The following is a 25,799-nucleotide window of genomic DNA, read 5'->3' as shown; positions in this document are numbered from 1 at the left end:
GCTGTATCTGTTGTCACTGATGGTGAAAATGGCTTATTTTGCTTACTAAGTAAAATCCCAAAATCCTTTGCCAGTCATTCAAAGCACCGCAGAAGCCATTCCCAAATGAGCTCTTTAGTTTAATTTAACATTGATCTCTGATATAAATATTATTTATAATCAATATAATCTACTTGCAGTTCAGTAAATATTCATTGTATTTTGCTACCTCTGCTCATGCTATTCTTTCTATTTGGAATTTCTTCCTCCTTATGTTTATCTATTCTTTATTGTTGTTCAGTTGTTTCAGTCATGGCTTACTTTTTATGACCCCATCTGCGATTGTCTTGGCAAAGATACTGGAGTGGTTTGCCATTTCCTTTTCCAGCTCATTTTACAAATGAAGAAACAGAGGCAAATGGGGTTAAATGACTTGCCTAGGGTCACAGAGCAGATAAATGCCTGAGGCTGGACTCAGGTTTTCCTAATTCTAGGGCTGGTGGTCTAATCACTGCACCAGCTAAGTGTTCTTGAATGTCAATTTGGATAATTATTTCTCTCATGATTATATTCATCTGAACTAGGAGATATATATCCTTTGTTCATTTATAGCATCTAATTTCTTCTACTCACATGTATTATTCAGCTTTTAAAATGATAAATATTAGTGTGCATTCCTCATTTTCCCTAATAAATTATAAGCTTTTGAGGGAAAAGAGCCAGATCTTGTATAACTTTATATCCCACTCAAAATCTAGCTTAGTGCTTTCCCTAGCATAGAATCTCAATTCAACTTTTTGATCCAGTTATTAATGGTGGGTACATCACATCATTTCTATGAACTTGAGTTTCCTAATCCAAAAAAATGGAGATAACAGTATCTGAATGATCTCCTTCACAGAATTATTATGAGGAAAGTATTTTCAAACCTTAGACTGCCGTAGAAATAGACTAATCATTGAATGTATTTGAACATATGTTTCTGGTATTATATGCTATAACAATATTATTATGTTATTTTAATAACATATGTAATCAGAATTCTTAACTTTGTTTCACTCAGCCTTCCCCTCCATTCCAATCTTTGGATGTTTTTTTCTCTTGTCATATGCCTCTCAGAATACCTAGTTTTCTAAAAAGCTCAGCTCAAACACCATCCCTTCTATAAGATCTTTCCTCATCTATTAGTTCCTCACCCATAAAATAAGCACATAGTTACTTTGTGTATGTCGTTTCTGCCTTTAAAGAATATTATAGTATACTTTCATTCCACTCTGCCTGGTTGCAACTCTGGTGAAGATGCTTCCCCAAGGATAAGCTCATCACTTCTGAATTCAACACTATTTCATTAACTTAAGCCTTGATTGACTGACAGACATCACCTCCCTCAGCCTCCTCTCCTCTGTTTGGAGGCCTTCCTTTTTAAAAGATAAAAAATGAACTCATCACTCCACTAGGCATCTGCTGCTCTGCCTGATTTCAACTCCAAAGACAGGTAGGGTAGCTCTTGCTGTCTCCTCCTCCTCTCCTCCCTCCCTTTGAGTATTATCTCCTCCTTTAGAATATAACCTCCTCCAGGGCAGAGATTGTCTTCTATTTATTAATTGTATCTTCAGGGTTTATCACAGTGCCTTGTACATAGAAGGTGCTTAATACATGTTAACTAGATTATTTATTGGATTGAATCATTCAGGGACAGGACTTCTTATTTTTTCTTATTTATCCCCAGGCATAGTAAAGGGCTTGACATGTAGCAGGTGCTTAATAAATACCTGTTGAATTACCCGAATTAATCATTAGCCTAATAAATACCATCATTTGATAATGACATAATTTGGGGTGATATAGTTTATATTTTGACCATTTATTGTATTTTCATTTCTTTCTGCAATAATATATGTTAATAGCAAATAATATATATATAGATATATTTCTCACTCTAAAATACCACATTCAAAAATTTGATGGACTTTCTTAGTAATAGCTACCATTTATATAACTTTATAAAGTTTAAAAATACTTTGCAAATTTTATCTTACTTTATCCTCACAAATATCCTAAGAGGAGGTTGCTAGTATTTCCATTTTGCCCATAAAGATATGAAAACAGAGAAGTTAAATTATTTGCCCAGGACAACACAGATAGTGCCTCATTCAGGATTTGAACTGGGATATTTCTCTATCTATAACCATATATGTATTCTTTTGCCATATAGCTGCCTAATTTGAGGACTATTTTCTAGGACTGTGCTTTCTCTAGCCCAACCTTGGCTAAAATTTTCCAGTTAATATTAAATATCAAATTCAGAAGAAAGAAAACTCTGTTTGCTATAAAGTATAGCCTCTTCTTTTTTTTTCCAGGAATAAATCACCTGTCTATATTACCTGAAAGGATAATCCTTGATATTTTTAACTTGAAATCAACCCCTATTTTTAAGCAGGGCTTCTTAATTATTTTTGTGCTGAAGACCCTTTTTGGAAGTCTGATGAAATTTCTGGGCCTTTTTCAGAATAATGTTTCCAAGTGGATACAATAAAATGCCTAGTATTATAAAAGAAACCAAAGAAACCACTTATACTGAAATACATTTATCATGATAATAAAAATCAAAGCAAACAAAAAAATAGGTTCACAGACCCCAGGTTAAGAATTCCTGTATATTCCCAAGTTATTAACAGTGTTCTGATGTTTTAAAATCTATTATTTCCAATCATCTCACTTTGTATTGTTTAAATCACATGTGTAAATATCTATCTGTATATTTATATGCTTATGAAGTAATGGGAACTCACATACATATTTTGCATACATGTTAATCCTTCAGTGTATATTTTCAAGGAACCTTCATTCATATGACTCAAGTATCAACTCCCTTTTTTATTTATTCTAGTGAAAGCAGTTTCTCTGGAATCATGCAGCACTTCACGTCTTTCATTTTCACAGTAGGTGTTTTTTGACTACTCAGTCCTAAACTTGAAAAATGAAAAATACATCTTTGCAACTTCAGAAATATACAGTCTCATGGGAGAGCCACATGGAAGAGGTTTAATAAATAGTTCTGACTACATCAATAGAAGGAATCCCTTTATATATGTCAAAGACACACATTGACAAATACTACTGGTGCTCAGATGGCATGAAAAAGGAAAGTGACTTTGACATTAAGACCCCGATTCTACTACAGAGGGTACATTTTGGCCCTGTGTGTCCAACAGTGGATTTTTTCCAAATAGTAAAAATCATTAACATCCATGGCAAAACCACCATAAATGAAATTGCCACAAAGAATGTGTCATAAAAGAAAAGAAAAGGAAAGGAAAGAAAAGATGACTTTCTCTTCTTTCTGTTGCATATCATAACACTATTTTACCCTTCTCTGCCTGACATCTAATAATATTAACAGGGTATTAAGTTAGTAGTAGAAAGGTAAGCAGAAGTACAAGTGGAGAACAATTTCTTTCGGTCTTGCTCTGGTCAGAAGTATGGGCATTTAGCAACAAGAAGATATTAGAGTTTATGAGATATACCACCTCCACTGAATTACTCTGGGAGCTGCCACATATTATAACTCAATTAGTATAATTCAGTGGTGTATAAATCAAATGGAAATGGATTCTTGAAGGTCATATATTGATTTTGAAAACTACAAATTAACTTTTTATTCCATTATGTTTTATTTATTTTCTTAATTCTTAATGTTATTTTCTTAACATATCCCAATTACATTTTATTTTTATTCCTTTGTCCTATACTTGGGAATATGGGCACTTCATGTGACTGGCCTGTGGTCCATGAGATTGATCTTTATAGTTGATAGAGCACTTTATTTGAAATCTAGAACACGTGTTTAAATTCCACCTCTGACACTTATTCATTGGTAAATCAATGAATCCTTTCCATTTCATATCTTTCTCATCTATGAAATTTTATAATTTTTATTCCCCTGCAGACTCAAGTAACAGTACCTATTTCTGGCCCTGACTGGTCCAACTTCTTCTGCAAGCTTCCTGAGCTCCTCTGGTTATCTAGGTATAAACCTTGAAAGGCACAATCAGATATACGCCTGGTTACTTATTTCAATCTGCATTTTTGTTTTAGTTTATATTTGTTGTCATGGAGGGAGTGATGAGACAGAGCTGTATTGTTCTCATCTTATAAGAAACATGACTTAGTTATTTCATATTAATTTAGTTTACCTTTAAAATATTTGGGAGGTCCTTTGTGAAGTTTTTCAATTCTGAAGTTACAACGGAAGAATCACATATATTCTTATATCATCCCTTTAAAGACCATCAAAAAGTCGTCTCCTCTGATGGATTGTAAGCATCTTAAGGGTAGAGTATAACTTAATTATCGTTGCACCCCCAACAGTGTGTTGTATAAAGCTTGTACTCAACAGGTACACAATAAATATTTAATGAATAAACAAATGGGTGGTTAATGATCAATCAAAGCCCATGGTTTACCTTGTCAAATACCTTGTAAGTAATGAAAAAAGGACTAAAATCCAGTGACTTGTGACAGCTAGAGGATGAAAGAGGATAATTAAGATAGCTCTTCAATAGTTCACATTTCCCCCAGACAGAATAGCTATTAATTCTAAAATTAGAAGATCATAGATTTAGAGCGAAGGGGACCTTAGAAGTCATTGAGTTCTCATTTTACAAATGAGAGAGCAGAAACCCAGATGAGGTTAATTCACTTGTGTGGGGTCACACAGCTAGTAAAGAAATGAAGTAGGAATTAAATCCAGGTCCCTCTGATGCCATCAACTTACACCTCACTGCCTCTCCAATGAAATTTTGCTTATAAGCAACTTAAAAAAAAAATCTATCAAAGTGCTTAATAAATCATAAATTAGTATGTACAAAAGAAATTAGTTATTTATTTTTGCTTGCTTATTTTTTAGTACATTGAAGTGATTTCTCTCTGTATAGTGATAGCAATAAAAGAATTTCTTAAGGCTGGCAACTGAACACCAGTTGCCTGATCAAGAAATTAATAGTCATTTTTGTTTTGGTATCCCCAGTGCCTAACAAAATATCTAGCAATTAGTAAGTACTTAATAAACACATATCAATTGATTAATCAGTTGATTAATTGATGAGTATGTTGTCTTTGCAAATGAAGCATAAATTCCTTGAGAAGAGGGATTATTTCATTTTTTTAATCTGCATCTCCAGTGTCTGTAACAGTAGATAGTAGGAACTTAATACACATTTACTGATTGATAGATGGTAATAACAACAACAAAAATTACACAAAAAGATGAAATGCCCAGAATATAAGGTATATAATCGCCCTCTCTTCCCTGTATTTTTCATTGGTCAGATTACAACTGAATTAGGTTTATTCAGTACTAGTCACCACCTCTTCATAGAAACATTTAAAAATGTTTTGTGTGGGGTGTGTGTGTGTGTGTGTGTGTGTGTGTGTGTGTGTGTGTGTGTGTGTGTATGTGTTTCTACTCCCACAATTCTTTCTCTGGATGTGGATAACTTTTTCATCATGATTCCCTTGGAGCTATGCTGGATGTCCTTCCTTATATTCACCATATTTGAGCTAGAAGAGTAGAAATTAGAAAACATCCTAAGATATTTTAGTTATTATTGTTGACAATGTTATTGTTGTCATCATTTAAAAGGGTTTTAAGTTTTCTCTTTTCGGGGTGGGGGTGGGGTGGGGAAGGTGGTGCTGTTGTGTGTGAGTGGGTGGAGGAAAAAAGACATCAGTTTCAGATGTGTAACATTATTGGTTGGGTTTATAAAGAGTTTTAGATTTTTTGGTTCAGACCATTGGCATAGGGAAATCCCATTGAGTAAATTTCCTCCAAGAGTACAGATCAGCTGCCTCTTTGCTACTTTGAATCTTACTGAGTTATGGTAAGGGATTAATCAATTCGGCACAGGTCATAATGATAAAATATGTCTGAGGCAGGACTTGCATACAAGTCTCCTCTATTTTGACTAGCCATCATACCACTCAAAAGTACACTATATGTACAAAATATAAAAATATAAGTCTAATAATTCATTTAATTATCAATTGCTACATCACTTTTTTTAGTATATGATACAGCTTCAATAAAATGTAGTGTTTCTTGTTTCTGTACGAGTGTGTTTTCAACTTACCCTTAAAAAAAAAAAAAAACCTACAGGGTAATTTCCAATAATTTCATTCTTCTTGTTCCCACTTAAAAATTCTCACTGATTGAGATGTTACATATCATTTTGAGTGGTGTTAACTTAATTATTTCTTATCTGTTGAGGATTTAAACATGCTGGTGTAGCTGGCATTAATTATTAAATAAAGGAGAAAATGATCTGTTGAGCCGAGATGTACTGTAGATGAAGTCATTTTTTAATCTTGCCCTGAACTTCATCTCCTTTTTTTCTCTCTAGACTTCAAAAAGGTGCATAGTACCTGCAAATTAATTTTAGATAAAGTAGAAGAAATTTTAAGTAGAGGATCTGCAAAATTAATAGCCTACTTTATTAATGATGGGTTTGCTTATCAGTACCTTTAATTTTTTGAAATGCTTCCTTCTCAAGCATGGCAGGAAATATTGAAATGTCAGACCCCCATGGGAGGCACCAAAATATTCATGAGTGCCTCAGAGAGGCTGATCAATGTACAAAGGAATAAAAAAGAAGATGGCTAGAAATAGAATCAGGAAAAAGTGAATTTTCACTTCATGAACTACCCCCCACTCTCAAATGAAAAATAGCTCTTTGTAGCTAAACTTAAAAATATATGTTCATAAACTGCTATTAAGTCTTATCCCATCCACTCTCACTTATGAAAATGAAAAAATGGATATTTGACTGATTATCGTATTGCAAATACTACTTAAATCCTTGCATTCATTTTTTGAGACCAAGCCTGTACACCCAAAATGATAGGGAAATAAGTCAGATCTTCAAATAAATATCAGTTCTTTGTCCTCTGATCATAAATGACCTTGAAAATTTCTTCTTTCTCTCTTTTCATCAATTCTAAGTGCTATTACTATAACCACTTAAATTCCGGTTTCTTTGTATATGCCATTAGCTCCTTCCACATTACCCTCAATAGTTCCACGCATTCCCTTCCTAATTTCTTACTCCTCATTTAAATATCTTCATTAATCCTTACAAATATGACTAACTTTTCTCCCCCCCCTTCATTTCTTTTCCTATTCTTTTCCTCTAGTCAAATGAACTTCACAGAAACTCAAAGGTCAAAAGGATCTTAGAGTCCATTTAGTTCAATACCTACTTGAAAAATAACCCCCTTTCAAATGTACACAAATTGTTATTTAGCTTCTCATCAAAGACCTGCACTAAGTGGGAAACCACCATCTCTAGAGATAGCCCATTCTATTTATGGATTGCTAAAATCCATTTAAGAAAAATTTCCTTTGAAATGCAATTTACTTCTCTCTATAACTTCTCCCCTTTGCCTCTGCTTCTTCCCCTGTGGAGTCAAGAACAATCTGCTTTCCCTTAGACATGAGAGTCCACACATGGCTCACAAAACTCTCGAGTCTGACTAGAATCATATTAAAATGTAATTAAGAAATGCTGAACAAAAGAAATAAAAATAACATTATTTTATGATTTTCTGAATCAGCTAAGATTCAATGGATACAATTCTGGTCCTTGAATCAGGAAGATCTGAGTTCAAATCCAAACTTGGTGACCCTGGCCAAGTCACTTTACATCTGGTGACCCAATTCTCCCCATTTTATAAAGAGGTCTCATGACAGAACCTACTTCTCAGGGTTGTTGTGAAAATCAAATGAGATAATCATTGCAAATTGGTTACCTCTCATACAATAGGCACTATAGAAATGTTAAGTATAAGTATTAATATTATTTGAGTTTTACATCACAGCTTTTAAGTATTAAAATATAGCTGCCATGTTCTTCCTCAATATTTTCTTTTTTTAGGATAAAGATCCCCAGTGCTTTTAACTTATCCTCATATGCCATGGACTCAAGAACTTCACCCATGCTAATTGATCTCCTATGGATACTGTCCATCTTATCAAAGTCTTTTCTAAATTTCTAAACTAAACACAATATTCCAGATGTGTTCCAAACAGGATGGAATACAGGGTTACAATCATCTCTTTCCACCTAGTTACTGTGCTTCTCTTACAGCAAACTAAGATGATATCTTTCTTGGTTACACTGTTGATGCATATTGAGCTTGCAATGTAGCAAAACTGTCAGGTCATTTAGCCATGCTTTCTCCATTCTATACTTTTGGTTGTATAGATTTCTTTTCTACTCCATGTATTGCTTTTTATTCCTTATCCTCCTTTTGTGAACATCTTAAAAGTTTTTGCTTCTAATATTTCTTTATTCATTCATTTATACATGCTCCTCAAAAATATCTTCTTCCTTTTTTAAAAATAAAACAACAGTTGCCTATATCATTCTCAAAGTACTTATATATACTCTAGATAGATATTAGAGTCTGCAAAATTGGATTAAGCAAAAAACAAATAAACAAAAAAATACTATTTCTTTATTTTTACCAACCTCTCACTGAAATTTAAAATTTCCTTCAATTGTTTAAAACATTATTTGGAGAAAGAATCAATACACTTCATCAGAAGGCTGAAAGGATCCAATCCAGGATATAGAAAAAACAATTTTAGCAAACCTTGCAGTACCATGAAAATTTAAAAAACATTTTTTTTAAAGATGAGGATTAACTTTTCACCTTGATTTGTATATGTCTCTCACACCCATGATAATGAAGTTTATGCTTTTTTAATTTTTGTTTCTCAAGCAACTATATAGGCCCTCAGATATCATAAATGTTTGTTGAATTGATATTCTTGGTACCCCACATATTTTGATGCCAGATTTAATCAGTGACAATTGTTGATTATGTTCAACATTATGAGAGAAGGGATAGTTAGGAAAGACCTCAGTTCAAGTCTTGCTTGTGCCACCTACTGACTGCTTCTCTGTTCTATAGCAGGGATGTCAAACTCATAGAAGAAACCCAGTCTGTATATAAGAATTTCCTGCTGGCCCCATATGACAGCTTAAAAATGTAATAGTATATGTTTTATTATATTTTTATTTATTTTGTTAAATACTTCTCAATTACATTTTATTCTGGTTCTAGTATACTTACAGAGTTCAAGGTTATAGGAGGACCTAGGATTATTTGATGGACTCTTCTGCTTTAGGCAACTCTTTTAGGATATAAATTACGGAGAAGGTACCAACTTGTATAGGTAAAAGAATTTTCCTCAGACATAAGGCTCCCTCAAACAACGAAATTCTAATTTGCTGCTACTGATTTTGATTGTGAACCTAAAAGAATACAACGCTCAGTAGAGAGGAATAGAAAAGAGTTTTCTCCTTTAATAAAAAAAAGGCAAAAATTAAAGATTGCTTGACATCGTGTGCAGTATCCCCTATGACATACATATGGTATTTTGTGCACTTTTCAGGCATTTCCAAGTGCCTAAATTCATTGAAAACATAATAGACACCTAAAACTCACTCAATGAATTTTCCAGGTCTGGTCTGGTAGAATCAATAACTATTAAAAGGTTCTCTTGTGGGGACAAATTCTTACTTTTCCAATTGAGTATTATTAAACCTAATTCTATTTTCCCATATCTTTGCCATGCACCAGATTCCCTCTAAAATCAATTGGGGGTGATTACATTTAAATAGTTATCATCATATGAACTTTAAGAAATATAATTGGTGTGATTATGTTTTAATTGTTCTGATAATACTTAAGTAGTTCTTATCATTATTACAGTATTTAACATTTAGAAGGTGCCAGAAATGATTTAGGTATTGCATATGATGTAGAAATAGCCACAAATGTTTGATTTCTATGAGCTAAAAGTGTGTATTAAGAAAGCTGAGGCTGATTGTACACAGTCAAAGCACACCAAAGGGAGACAAAATTATCTGGATAATTAAGGGCCCTTTAAAAATCCAATCTAGATCATTTAAGCAGAGGAGATTAGCCAGCAGGCTGCAGCTGATTCATTTTAGTAGCGCAGACTGGAATGGGGAAGTAAAGTCTGAGTAAAGCTGGTTAGTTGAGTGAGAACTGGATGTCAAAGCCAGAAGGTAGATTAAGCTTTTAATTATTATTTCTTGTCCAACTGATTAGTTTGTCTTTAAGACAATTTTCAAGAAACTTGATAAAACTTAGTTATAAGAAAAAGAAAAAAGAGGGAAGAGATTTTCTTTCCTGCAAGATATATCTAGTCTTTTATATAAAATACCAGAACTGCTGCTATTGTTTCTATTATTCCTCCTCCTTCTCTTCTTCCTCTTCCTCCTCCCTCTAATACTACAACAACAACAACAACTACTACTACTACTAGTTAACATTTAAACAATATGTATGTGTCAGACACTGTGCTTAGGGCTTTATGATGATCTCTCATTTGATCCTCACAGCATTTCTGGGAGGAAGACACTATTATTATTATTATTACCATTTTACAAATGAGAAAACAGAGTCAAAGGGAGGTTAAATAATTTGTCTCAGGTCATATAGTTGTAAGTATCTGAGGCTGAATTTGAAGTCAGATCTTCCCATCTGTTCTTTTAGAGTGCCACCTAGTTGCCTCTGTTAAGCAAGGTAGATGGATGGTGTGGTAGGTACAATATTAGTCATACTCCGGAAGTCTTGAGTCTGAATTCTACTTCAGATGGCGACTAGATATGTGATACTCAGTGAGACACTTAATTGTTTATCTTCAGTTTCTTTTATCTATAAAATGGGAATAATCAGAGACCTTACTGCTGTTATCATTATAATTAAATACATAAATCTATTTGTAAACTTTAAATTATTCAGAAAATGTTAGCTTTTATGACTATTCTCTAGACTTTTATTAAAGGTACGTTTATGATCTTCATCACAATGCATTGATTTTTTTCTCTTTTAGGTAAATTAATCTATTCCACATTTCAACTACTTATTAAACAAATGAAAGGAAATGTGTTGTGAGGTCTTAATAAAATTTCACATGTTGCTTTCCTTACTTAAATTGAAACCCTTTGGGAAGAATAGCTTTTGGAATCATGAACTGATGTGGGTAATGGAAATTTCTATGGAATACAATATAATTCTTTTCCTTCTTTTAAGTCTATGATGTTGTACTGCCACATAAAGTTGTGTGTACACAGTGTATTAAAAAAGAATGTGGTAAATTGAAAAGAGCTATGACTATAATATCAGAATATCTAGATTCAAATTCTGATTTTTGTTCTAAAGGTGAAGGTAGGTGAGTAGTTTCACCTCCTTAGGATTTAGTTTTTTCATCTATAAAATAGATTTTACAAGGCAGTTTTAAAGCTACTTTTTATCACTAAATCAATGATTCAACAATTACACATGAGATGCAGACATGGGGTAGGGTGAAAACTATTCTAAATTTACCTTGATCCTACTCTGTTGATTTCCCTTTTCCACATACCAATTATATTCTTAGTGAAGAAAAGGTTTCTGAATTATTCTGGTAGTTTCTTAAATGAATGATCTGCTCATCCCTTTTTTTCTTTTTAGGGCAGGTCTTCAAAAGCAAGTGCTCCTTTGGACACAGAGACAATGGTCTTCTTGTCTACTATCCTCTTCTTAAGGAGATTATATTAATAGGATCACAGGGTCTCAGAGCTGGAAAGGAACTCAAAGACTATTTAATTTTACTTGTTCTGCCTGTCCCAGAAGAGGCCACCTAGACCATAGGCATGAGGCAAGTAATCCCCTTGGCTAGCAATAGGAATCAGGCTGATAATATGTTTTGTGGCTATTTTAATAGATTTTAAGTCAATAATCAGTAAACATTTTTTAAAAGTGCTTAATATGTGCCAAGCAATTGGTTAAGATCTGGGTATATAAAGAAAGACTAAAATAGTCACTGCCCTCAGGAAGCTGACATTTTAATGGGATAAACAATATGTAAATAAAGGTACACTCCAGATATACACAGGGTAGATTGAAGATAATCTGAAAAGAGAAGGCTTTGTTCTTTATTCTTTGGGACTGGGGGGTGGGGAGAGGTCAGACTTCTTCCCAGAGATTCCCCTTGAGCTGAGTCCTAAAGGAGACAGAAAATCTGAAGGGTGAGAGCATTCCAAGCATGGGGAAAGCCAGTACAAAGGCAAATGACAAATAATAGACTTCTTTAGAAGAGGCCTCCTGAGTAATGTGAGCTTTGTTAGAAAGTAGATCTAGCATTTGTGAAAATAGATAGTTTACAGGTTTCAGATTCAGAAAGCTCACTTATTATTGATGTTTCCATATTTATTAAAATTAATAATGCAATTATAAAAATATAAGAGAGTGAGTATACCACAGTAGCTATAGAGCAAGTCTTGGAGTTGGGAAGACCTTGGTTCAAATTTCACCTCTAAAACATATTAGTTATATGACCATTATCAAGTCAAATAATGGTTTGCTGCCCCAAGCAATTCTCCTATGTGTCACATATAATTGGAACTTCTTTGTCAATACTGGGAGTAGCCACACCATTAAACTCTTTTCTTATGAAATCAGTCACAGCTCCACATACCCCTCAAAAATGACCACGTCAATGTGGACATGTGAAAGTGGTTGCCAAAATAGCTCAGGTATAGCTTTATTGGTAGGATACTAATGAAGCATCACTCAGACCATTAGAGGCTAAGGAACTCTTTAGAATCATAATGAGTGAAATCTCAACAAGAAAACCCAGATAGGTTCCTTGAGAGAGGAGGATGATTCGAGTGGCAGTGACCACAGCCTCCTCCTCCTGCTTTATACTTGCAGACAGGCTATAAATCTTGCTTAATGCCACCTGTATTGAATCATTTATGAATTAATTCTATGTTATACAGTATTGGAATAAAGATGCTGCCCTCATATTTTAAAGCTCAGCCTTTTATTGGAGAAGGTAGGCTAAGGGCAATACTTAGAATTATATCATCTCATCAGTGTTACAAGAAATTCTCTAAATAACTGTGACTAGTCAAAAGTTTTAGAAGTCTTTTCCTTACTAGTAGAAATTCTTTATATAATTAAATTGTTATATGATTAGATTGATTACTAATTGAAACCTATTTAAATGGACTATAAGTTGGATATTCCTTGTACATTTCCAGATTTGGCTTCAGTGGCTTTTCTTTCAAAGATTGCTTAGATTCTATAGATGGAGAGGAGTCAGGACATCAACAGGAAATAGATAATGTCTTATTTGGTGTGAATTCAAGGATGGTGAATATCCAGCCTGGAAAATAAAATGTATTTTCTATATAAACTTGATGACAGAACTAAAATTTCTACCATAGTTACTCCTGTGTGTTCAGGAATTAAATATCCCTATTAAATTTAAAGGCATTTTCTGGGAAATTACATGTAATAAACCTGTTTGGAATGAGGTCATAGATCCAAAGAAAGAAGAGATCATCAGAACCAATGACCTCATTATGTTGATGAGGAAACTGAATCAAAGAGATTAAACGATTCTTCTAATATCACATAGCTAAGTAAATGTTTGAGACAGGTTTTGAACTCACATCTTCTGTGTTACAAATTCAGTGTGCTAATTCTATTACATACTACCTAAACATAGTAGAGGTTTACAAGATAACAAAGAACCTTAAATTATTTTTTATTTATTAATATCTAAAGTTCTATGCCAGTTTATAAATCAATTTGTCTAGTTATAGACCCAAGGGGTTTGAGAAATAAGTAATTTGTAATGAAGAGCAACTTGACCTGTCTCATTTCTACAAAACCCGAACTTCTTTTTAAAATTCTTCTCTCCACTACCAAATTAGAATTGAACAGGAGAGAATGACTAGAAGGATAGCTATAGATAAAGGAGGGGGGTGTGCCCTAGCTATTGGAAGAAGGAAGAAGACCTTGGACGGTATAGTAAACTCATGATCAGGAAAGCAGTCTCTAAAAACAAAATGTATAAACTTGAAGTTTCTCCTCTTTGTACTCACATTCTGATGGAGTTAATATGAAAACAGTTATAGAAATATGAGATAAATACATTGTAAGTAGAGACTAATTTCAGTGGAAAAGAACTAACAAGATAAATGGAGACAGTCCAAAGAGTGGGGTTTGAGGAAAGTTTTGAGGGAAGTAAAAACAGCCATAAAGTGGAGTCAGGAGGGAGACCATTCCAAGCATAAGGGGATAGCAAGTGAAAAGTAGTGCCTATAACCCAAGGAATGGCAAGGAAGCCAGTGTGTTGCAACATAAGAATCAGGTGAATAAAAGGGCTCAGTTCTTTCACAGGACAAGATAAGCAGAATTACAAATATCATTAGTATCTCCCTCCATATAAAAGGAAATCTGGAAACTCCACTTGTTTGTACTTTATCATAACTCCTTTCTTTCACTGGCACATTTTTGTGTTTGGTCATCACTTTGAGCTTCATTAATCATTTAGAAGATGCCCAAGAGGGAGCAAAATTTTGTTAAATTAGGGTAATATAATTATAAAAAACTTTACATCTAATCATTACATAAAATAATATGATGATACAAGTAGTTTCATATTAAGTCTATCAGTTGTGTAAGGATAATTTTAGTGTTTTGACTTAAATCTAAATGATTGGTCACCAGGGATGATTCCCAAATAATAAAATACCCCAAATCAGTTGGGAATTATAGAGATTTTAATTAATATAGAGAGAAGGAAGAGAGAGAGAGAGAGAGAGAGAGAGAGAGAGAGAGAGAGAGAGAGAGAGAGAGAGAGAGAGAGAGAGAGAGAAATTTAAACTGCTCTGGCTGAGCCAGGCAGTAGTTAAAGGCCTTGGCCAAAGTGGCCTCCCTGAGCCTGAGGTTAAGGGAGTCAGTCTTATCACTCACCATGAGACCATCTCCAAGCTGGGTTCCAGTCTTCCACTGAACTCAATCTCCTGAACTGAGTTCAGAATGAATCCCTTGGACTGACTTTTAGTCTTCTTTTAAAGAGAATTTTCTAATGCTGGAGGGGATGCGGTAAAGTAGGGACACTAATTCATTGCTGGTGGAGTTGTGAATTGATCCAACCATTCTGGAGGGCAATTTGGAACTATGCCTAAAGGGTGATAAAAGACTGTCTGCCCTTTGATCCAGCCATAGCACTGCTGGGTCTGTACCCCAAAGAGATAATAAGGAAAAAGACTTGTACAAGAATATTCATAGCTGCACTCTTTGTGGTGGCCAAAAATTGGAAAATGAGGGGATGCCCATCAATTGGGGAATGGCTGAACAAACTGTGGTATATGTTGGTGATGGAATATTATTGTGCTAAAAGGAATAATAAGGTGGAGGAATTCCATGGAGACTGGAACAACCTCCAGGAAGCGATGCAAAGTGAAAGGAGCAGAACCAGGAAAACATACACAGAGACTAATACACTGTGGTACAATCCAAGGTAATGGACTTCTCCATTAGGGTCAATGCAGTGTCCCAGAACAACTTGCAGGGATCTAAAAAACACTATCCACAAGCAGAGGATAAACTGTGGGAGTAAAAACACTGATGAAAAGCTTGACTACAGGGGCTGAGGGGAAATGACTGAGGAGAGACTCTTAATGAAAACACTCTAGTGCAAATACCAACAACATGGAAATGGGTTCGAATCAAGATCATATGTGAAACCCAGTGGAATTGTGAGTCAGCTATGGGAGAGGTGGTGGGAGGGGGGCGGGGGGAGGAAAAGAAAATGATCATTGTTTCCAATGAATAATGTTTGTAAATGACCAAATAAAATAATATTAAAAAATTAAATTTAATTAAAAAAATGATAATTTTCTCCACTAAATTTTCATGCCTACCAATCACAGTAGATTCTTTTTTCTAGGACTGCCCATTCTTAGTTCTCACCACTCTTTAATTCTCACCTTCTCTGGTTAGATTATATCTTCTGAGGTACTTCACACTTCTTTGTTAAGCTTGCCTATTGTGAGTTACTTGACCTTTTTGTGATTAATTTAACTTTTACAAGTACTTAACACCTTTTTGTATTAAATCAAAAAATAGACCTAGCTTAACATTCTAGCTTCACTATAAGGCATCAGTTAAGTACCTTCATTGTTCAATCAGGAGTTTACAACTTTATCTTTCCCTCAAGTATGTCTAAGTATGGGTGGAGTAATGTAAAGTTCCCAAGACATTCCTGATTCTTGTTAGACCAAGAATCTCCATTGTTACAATAAGGAAATAGCTAAATCAAATCTTCTAAAGTACAGTCTGAGTAGTTTTTAAGATTCACAGTTGTGAGTTAGAAATAGAGGGAAGGTTGTGGCCATAAGCAACTGCTCCTTTAATTTTTTATAATAAATTTCTACTTCCATAGAAATAACTACAACTTCTAAAGATGCTGAGCTACCAATTTGAGCTATCAAAACAACTTAGGAAAATATCTATGATAGTTGTCATATAAATGAGGAAACCAACTTCCAGAACTGAAGATGAGGGTAAAATATTTTCTTAAATGTTAGACTTTACTTGTATAAGAAAAAAAGAAGTTTTCTCTTCCCTTATTTCAATTTCTGAGATATCCTTTAAATAGTTTATATTTTATTAAAACATTCCTTGACATAAAAAAGAATTAGTTACCTTTAAAATATTGAGTCAATAGCCAATAGTCAAAAATGGTCAATCCACAATTTTTATTAAGTACCCACTATGTGGTGAATAGAATACTGGGAGCAAGAGACTTACAAAAAATGATCCTATTCATAAAGGACACAGTATTATAGGTGATACAGGGCAAATATACATAAAAGAGCTAAAAGCCAGAAAATATACCAAATAAGTTCCAACTTACACAAATGTGAGAAGCTATTTACATACATTTTGATAAGAACTCTAGAATTACATGGAGTAATTGGAGCCAAATGTTGTTATCCTGAGAAAACTTTATGCTTGTCTATTTTTACCTATGGTTTGAAAGTTAGGAGGCAAATGGGAAAGAAAAGGAGGATATCCAGAGAGAACATTTGGAATGAAAGAGAGCATGAATTGATCATCATAGGAGGGAGCCAGGAAATTGAGCACAGGAGAGGAAAAGTAGAGTTTTTCTTTACTAGCATAGAATCTAATTTGGGAAGTAATGTGAAATTACATAACATGGGTTAATATGTGTGGAGGCCAAATAGACAGAAGGATATTCAGTGTTCATGGCTGGACCATGCCAATATAATAAAAATGACAATATTACTAAAGTTAATTTATGGTTTTAATGCTATACAAATCAAATTCATTGAATGATACCTTATAGAACTCAGTAAAATAACATAATTCACTCAGAAATATGAAAGATTTATATTATCAAGGGAAATAATAAAAAGTAGACATGGGAGAATAGCACTTCCAGACTTCATACTATTTTATAAAGCAGCAGTTATCAAAACTATCTGGTATTGGCTTAAAAAAACTAGAAATGTAGATCAATGGAAGAGATGAGACGAGGTAAAGTTCAAAATACTAGAATTCAATAACTCAATGTCCAATATATGTTTTTTTTAATGTTACTTAGGAAAGGATTCCATATTTAATAAAATCTAATGGGAAAACTAGAAAGCAATCTGGCAGAAATTTGATTTATCCTGTATTCTATAATACATTCTAAACAGACACATGTGAAGATTAGAAGGAACATAGGAACGAGGGAATTAAATTTACAGCAAGTTTCATTTTTCAAATATGTAGAAAACTGAGTCAAATTCATGAGAATAAAAGTCTTTCCTCAATTGATAAGTTGTTAAAATGTATGGCAGTTTTCAGTCAAAGAAATAAAAACTATCTGTAGTAATATTTAAAAATACTCCAAATCACTATTGATTAGAGAAATGAAAAAAGTATATCTAGGATATTGGTCAATATGACAAAAAAGGAAAATGATAAATGTTTAAGGGAATGTGAGGAAAAATGGGACACTAGTGAACTGTTGGTGGAATTCACCACAGATTCTACCATTGTGGAGAGCAATTTGAAATTATAAACAACTACTAGACTTGTATCCCAAAGAGATATTTTTTTTAAAAGGAAAAGGCCCATATGACAAAAATACATACAATAACTCTTTTGGTGGTGGCAAAGAACTGGAAATTTATTGTACTATAAGATGCAGAATGAATTCAGAAGAAAAAAAACTGGACTTACATGAACTGATGCAAAGTTAAATGAGCAGAACCAGGAGACTTGTATATAGTAACAGCAATATTATATGATGATCAACTGTGAATGACTTACCTATCCTCACCATTATGATAATCTGAAATAACTCAGATGGACTCATGATGAGAAAGACTCACTTCCAGAGAAAGAACTGATGGAGTTGGAATGTAGATCAAAGCATATATATTTTTAAATTTTTCATTTTATTTTTCTTATTTTGTGTTTTTTGTGTTTTCATTCACATCCTGACTAATATGGAAATGTTTTGCATAACTAAATATGTATAAACTAAAAAATAAAAAAGTAAATAATATTACCTTGATATTAACATTAGAGATTATAGTATGAAAAGGTCAAATACTTTTCACATCCATGTATAGAAGATATATTAACCAAATAAGAGATAGAGGCGATTATAGAATGTTACATAGATAACTTTCACTACATGAAGCTGAAAGGCTTTTGCACAGACAAAATTAATGCACAGATGATAATAAGGGAGAAAAATGTTATGAAAGTATTTATTCTTCAAAAAGAGAAATTATAATAGATGAGGAATAGATAAGGTAGATGAATTTGGTTTTATGCTAAAAATTAATTTGTTTTGTTTTGTTTTGACAGTGAGGGATGACTTTGCCATAAATTTTTCCAGTAAAAATCTAACATCCAAAATCTATAAGGGAATGATAATAATAAATGAGAAAATATATTATCCAAGAAACAAATTGAAAGGGACATGAAAAAATTTGAAATGCTGTAGAGATCTATATCCTTAGTCCTGAAGACAAAAGTTCAAATTCAAAGGAGATATTTATTAACTGTGTCATCCTGAGTCAGTCACTTCATTTTTTTTTCATCCTGTTTCAATATTTGTATAAGTATCAATAATAGAAGTTATTTCACAGGTTTGTTATCAGGATAAAGTAAAATATCATGTGCAAAATACTACTTTATATTCCTTAAAATGGTTATATGAAGTTGTTATAATTCCAAAAAGAGCCAAATATTCCAATAATCATTTAAAATTGTCAAGATTCTTGAATATTAAAGAATTCAAATTAAAATAAATCTGTAATGTAACAATACAACTAATATGTTCAGGAAGATAGTTCTAAGTGATGAAGTGCAAATATTTTCTGTATCAGTGCTTTTAATTGCTGTTGGTAGAGGTAATTGATGCAATTTTTTTGGAAAGCTATGTCAATATATAAGTGACAAATCTATTAATACCCTTTGACATACTGATCTAATTACTGCATAATTCTATAATTATCCAGATAGTTAATGACATAGGTAACACCATAAATTCAAAATTTATATTATAGCAATGAGGTCAGTTGATTTTAAGATCTCACTTAAGGAAAAATGAAAATTTCTAAATTTTCCACTAATGACTATTAAAGATATTATCAAAAGGAGAAAAAGTTTCTCTTTAAAATAATGTTTGTCATAACTTGCAACTCTATGAAACAAATGCACCTTATTTATCCAGTGATTGAATATCCAGTGATTTGCCACAAATAAAATCAGACAATATTTCACTAAAAGAAATGGTAAAATTAAATAATAAAATTAACTATGAGAAGACATATTAATGGACATAGAATGAAGAAACCAGAACCAGAAAAAAATTACTATTTACATTAACTATAGTTAATAATGTTAATAATAGTAGCTTAATAATTAATTATATTAATGTTTACAATAGTTAATAATAATAGCAACAACAGCAAACAGGAAAAATAAAGAAAAATATTATAAGGAAGCATTTCTATACTAATTCCTTGCCTGCTACAGGTGATTGCAGGAGGCAAATTTTACACTAAGGTAGAGTTAAATGAGTTAGATTCTGATATTTCCAAAGAGATTCTCTAGTTTGGATCATTTGTGAACTAATAACTATTGTGAAGCCAATATAGAACTCATACCCAAGTGAGTATATAACTCTCTTATTTGCAGTTATACACTAAAAATCTAGATTAAAATGGACTAGATTCAATTTTGCAAGTCTATGAAATAACTGAATAATAGTTCATTTTGTATCTGCTCTGGTCCTCATTTATAAATGTCATTATTTAGTTTAGGCTGTTCTAATGACAAGGATTCAGACTACCATGAAATCAAATATAATAATGGTTTTATTTAAGCTGAGAAAAAGCTAAATGATTCCTAGCCAAGTCCACTGACCAGTAAGACTGTGCCTCTTCTTTGGTGGACTGCTACTTCTTTAGACTTCTAAATAGTATTCTTTTAAATCCTTATCTTCTGTCTTAGAATCAATACTTTGAATTGGTTTAAAGCAGGTTAGTAAGGTCTATGCAATGGGGGTTAAATAATTCGTCCACTGTCACACAGCTAGAAAGTATTTGATCCCAGATTTGAACCCAGAACACTGCACCCCTAGGCCTGGCTCTCTATCCATTGAGCCACCTAACTTACCCCCATGATAGCACTGGAAGATGTGGCTCTCAGTGCAGAGCTGGCACTCAAGTTGCTGCTCCTTCCACCTTCTTCCAGCACCTGGGTACATTTTTTGCATGTCCTGCCCCTCTGTCCAGCCACCCAAAGCAAGCAATTCCTCCCTTAGTTCTCTCTGGTAATGCTGGGATTCACAGATAGCTTGAATTTGCCCTCTGGGCACTTAGACTCCAAAAAGGTTCACCAATCTTGCTGAGTATGTCAGGCATATAATGCTATCCTAAATGATGCCACCTAAAAATTAACTAATTCAGGATTCCAAGAAAAGCTATCAATAATCTCCTCTGTTGAAATTTACCTTCCCTAATAATGTATAGGTTCCCTTTTGTGTTTTTCCTGGGGGGTTCATATTTTTACTCCCACACAAAAAGAGAGAAAAGGACTCAAGTTTGTTAGAGTCAATCCCCCTCTTTTGGACCTACAGAATTTTTTTTTTGTTACTGCCTTATTGAAACTATGTACATTTCTAAAAACAAACTTTTAATAATGAATTACAAAGATATCTATTTTATTCAAAAAAATGTCAGAATTCATATAAAAAAGGATCCGATGATCAGCAACCTATTTCTAGAATTATCCAAATACCAGATGGTATGGTGAACATCACAAAGTTAATATTTATATTATCACAGTGAGTTCAGTTCATCCTAAGATCTCACAGAAGGCAAAAGAAAAATCCCAAATCTGCCCCCAATAGGTAAATATTGAGTTAAGGAAAAAATCCATCTTCAGGCTTATCACTATTGTTTGTGCTTCCTGCAGTTTGTATATTTTCCATTCACAGCAGGTAAAATTTGAAGTAGGGCATCTGCCTCAGTTGCTTGACTTTGTACCCTGGAGCAGCATGGAGTAATAACAAAGCTATTTGAAGATTCCTTTCAGATTCTAGATACACTTGTTCTCCACCATGACCACCTATAAAGGGGGAGGCATGATTGAATTGCATGATTTAATACAAAGACCCACTGTACAGGCAGTTCTTCCTCCTTAACCCTTATGGAGATTCAACATGTAAAGGAAACAAGCAGTTTGGACATCTGCTACTTAAAGTCTTTGTAATGTGCCAAAGAGAATACTTAGGATTGTTTCTGAATGATAAATAAAATACACAGGATGGCAGAAGACATTGATAATACTTAAATGCGGCACCATTTTTGATGAGATGAATTTCTGTACAGATGGCTTCCATCCGGCAAGTCTCTTTTGTTTATCATGCTTCAGGTGGTAAGCTAGGACTGGGAGTGAGGCGGGAAGGAAGGGTTGGGGGAGGGAGAAGGGGAAAGGTTAGAACTCTAGAGCCCTATCTCCCTGAGAACTCTGACTAAATCAGTGCATTTATACCTTATCAGTATTGCCATCTAGAGTGATGGAAAAACTGTGATTGTTAAGCAAAGTAAATGAAATATTCTTTTCTCTGATTTCCAACATTTGGGGCTGAAAGTAAAATCCTCATTGTTCATATTGACAACTAGGCTTACCTGGGTTTAGACAGTCAATAAACATTTTATAGTATTTGGAGAGAGGAGCTAGTGAAACACTGAGGCAAAAAGAATAGACTTTTAAAATATCCTCATCTATCTTTGGTTGAAATCCTATTTTTTCTGCATAGTCTTTTTAAAAAAATGCTTATTTAGTTAGCACGAAGAGAGAGATAAGATAAATTAAAACTGGTTAAGTTTCAGTGCAGAAAGATAATATATGCTCCAATCACATCACTACTGAAATTAATCTGAGTTTTCATCCTCATGGCTTAAAGTCATTTTCCCAGTGTCTACCTAAGGGTAAAAGAAGACAGTTCTGACAGCAATGTTAAGGGTTCACCAAAGTTGGACATAGTACTAGATACAGCCACGACAGAAAGAAAAAAGATAACAATAGGCCAAGTGCAAGAGAAAAAAAAATTACCCGAATTTTGAGAATTCAACCCAGAGTAGAAATATTGAAAAGAAATCAGATGTTAACTAGGTAAGATCAAGACTCCTTAATAAAACTCATATAATAGTCAGATACAATATGTACATATTCTTATTTTTTTATATGTGTATGAGGAACTTTGTCATGCATTCTTTCCTCAAATGAAGAATACCAGAAAGATGTTTGATCCTTGAGAATGGAGCTTATTTCACTTTTTCATCCCCAAGCACCTAATAAGTCAATAAACATTTGGTCGGCAAAGTGTATGGACTGTGAGACCCTAACCCTAAATCCTGTTTCAGACACTGACTAGCTCCGTTATGATGGGCTAGCCATTTATTCTCTCTATACCTTGATTTCATAATCTGTAAAATGCAGATACTACTTATTTTATAGAATTATGAAGATCAAATGAGTTAACATTTGTAATATATTATAGAAATAGTTATTATTGTTGTTATTTTTGTAGTAATTTATTAAGTTTTACTATGTGTCAGGTAATAATAGTCACTTAAGAAATGAATAAATTGAATAGACATCTGAAATAAAAGTATAAATTACATGATTATATGCTTAGCAGATTTGCTGATTACAGTAAGACTTCATTTTCTACACAACCAATATGTTCTATGACTCTCCATGTAAGTTGAAGATCCTTCATAATAGCAAACTCCATTAATTAATAAGCATTTCATATATGAACATTCCTAAGCACTTTATGACTTTTCTTAGGCTTATCAGAGCCACTAAACTCATTACTCTTCTACTTTGGGGCCATTATTAATAACTAAATAGTATTAATGAAACAAAGAGAAGCAATGCTCTGACCTGGACATGAGTTGTTACAAGTTAGAACTGGGAAAAAGACTGATAAAGGAACCAAAACTTGTCACAAAATAGTGTAATGATTCCCAACAGAGCTTCTCAGAGTGAAAATGAGCATGAGTGGGTGAATTGCTGTGAGACTTTTCCTCTAGCTTGGGGAAATGTGATAGATTTAGTGTATAATTAAAATTCTTTACTTTAAACATTTTCTGCCTTTGTTTTTTTTTAATGCCAATCACATATATCTGAATTTGTGTGTGTGTTGAATTAGTGTAATACAAGGTCCTACTGTATATAAAATTGGAAAGAATAGTTATCATAATGAATGATAGGATAAAATTAACATTTACAGGTTATATTGGACAAAATCAAATAAAATTAAATTTAATAGAAATAAATGTAAAGTCCCACATATGGGTTCAAACATCCAGTTTCACAATTTCAAGGTGGGGGACCTGGTTAGACAAATAGTCAAAGAAGTACAGTTTTCTTCAAGCATCTCAAAGACTGTGGTGTGAAAGAAGAATTAAATTTCTATTTGTCTCCAGAGACATAACCTTGACCTACATGTGACCTTACAGAGTCATGTTTCTCCAGCTGTAAAACAAGGGATTTAGATGAAAAGACTTCAGTGTTCATTTCAAGCTTTATATGTATAATTTTATTTTTTATTATAAATTTTATTATTTCCAGATCACATCAATATAATTTATTAATATTTGTTTTCTAATATTTTGCAATCCATGTTTCCTCCCCCTTCCCAAGAAGGCAGGTAATTTAACATAGGCTATACATGTATCATCGTATAATATGTATTTCCATGGTCAGCATGTTGTGCAAGAAGGCATATATTGCTTATACTAGACAAAAATTCATAGAGGAAACAGAGTAAAGAATGGCATGTTTCAATTTGCGTTTGGATTCCATCTGTTCCTTCAATGTTAGTAGATATATACATTTATATACATACATACATACATACATACATATATATATATATATATATATATATATATTTGTCATGGGGCTCTTGGAGTTGTCCTCCATCCTTGCCTTGTTGTTAAATCATTCAGTTTCTCATCATACATTATTGTTGTTACTATGTACAACATTTGCCTAGTTTTGCTCACTACACATTGCATCCCTTCATGTAAGTCTTTCTAGGTTGTGTGTGTGTGTGTGTGTGTGTGTGTGTGTGTGTGTGTGTGTGTGTGATCATTTTGTTTGCCAGTTCTTGTGGCACAACAGTATTGCATTACAAGCATAAATCATAACTTGTTCAGCCATTCCTCAGTTGATGGACATCCCTTCAGTTTCCACTTCTTGGCCACTACAAAAAGAGCTGCTATATATATATTCTTGAACAAGCAGGTTCTTTCCTCCTATCTTTAATCCCTTTAGGATACAGACTTAATAGTGTTATTGTTGGACCAAAGGGTATATAGGGTTTGATGGTTTTTTGAGCATGAGTTCAGATTGCTCTCCAGAATAGCTGTATAATTTCACAGTTCCACCAATAATGTCTCTATTAGTCTCCTGATTTCCCCACATTCCCTCCAACATTTATCATTTTCATTTTTTGTCATGTTATCAAGACTGATGGGTGTGAGGTACTTCAGAGTTGTTTTTAATTTACCTTTCTATAATCAATAGTGATTTAGATCATTTGTCATATGACTTAAGATAGTTTTAATTTCTTCATCAGATAATCACCTGTTCATATTCTTTGACCTCTTGTCAGTTTGGAAATGTTACATATTTTTACAATTTTATTCAATTTTCTATAAATTTGAGAGAAGGCTTTGACAGAGAGACTTGATATAGAGATTCTCCCCACCTCTGTTCCCCCAGTTTTTTGTTTGCCTTTTAATCTTTGTTACCTTGCATATGTATGATTTTGTGAACTAGTAATAACATAAGGAAAGTCACAAAAAGGGCAACCATAAACTTGGTGTAAAGATAAACTTCCTAATAATCCGAACTGTTCAGAAGTCCAATGGTTTATCCTGGCAGATAGTCTCTTTCCCTTCTCCCCACATGTCAACTTATAGTGTTTTGTTGTTGGTGTTGTTGTTGTTGCTAAGTGTTAGACTAGATGGATAGTGATTTCCATTTTAACTCTCAAAATACGATTTTGTGTTCTAAATTGAATAAGGCATCAAAAATATGCATTTATTAAGCACTTAATATATGGTGGACACTGTACTAAGCTCTAAGAATACAAATCCAAGTAGAAAAATTGTTTCCACTATAATGGACCTGATATTTTAATAGGGAAATATATTTAATGGGAAAAATAATACATAAAAGGGATAAGGCAGAGTTGTGCTGGAGTCAGATCATATAGGCTAAAGAGTAGATTTGTTAACATTTCAGTATGGGCATTTATACTTCAGTAATCAGCTAAGCCTTGATGGGAAATTTTTTTATTGTTGTTGTCTTTGGATTGTTTAGATTTT

Source organism: Monodelphis domestica, chromosome 2 (genome assembly GCF_027887165.1).
Source record: "Monodelphis domestica isolate mMonDom1 chromosome 2, mMonDom1.pri, whole genome shotgun sequence".
Classification (NCBI taxonomy): domain Eukaryota; kingdom Metazoa; phylum Chordata; class Mammalia; order Didelphimorphia; family Didelphidae; genus Monodelphis; species Monodelphis domestica.
This window is presented reverse-complemented; position numbering follows the sequence as displayed.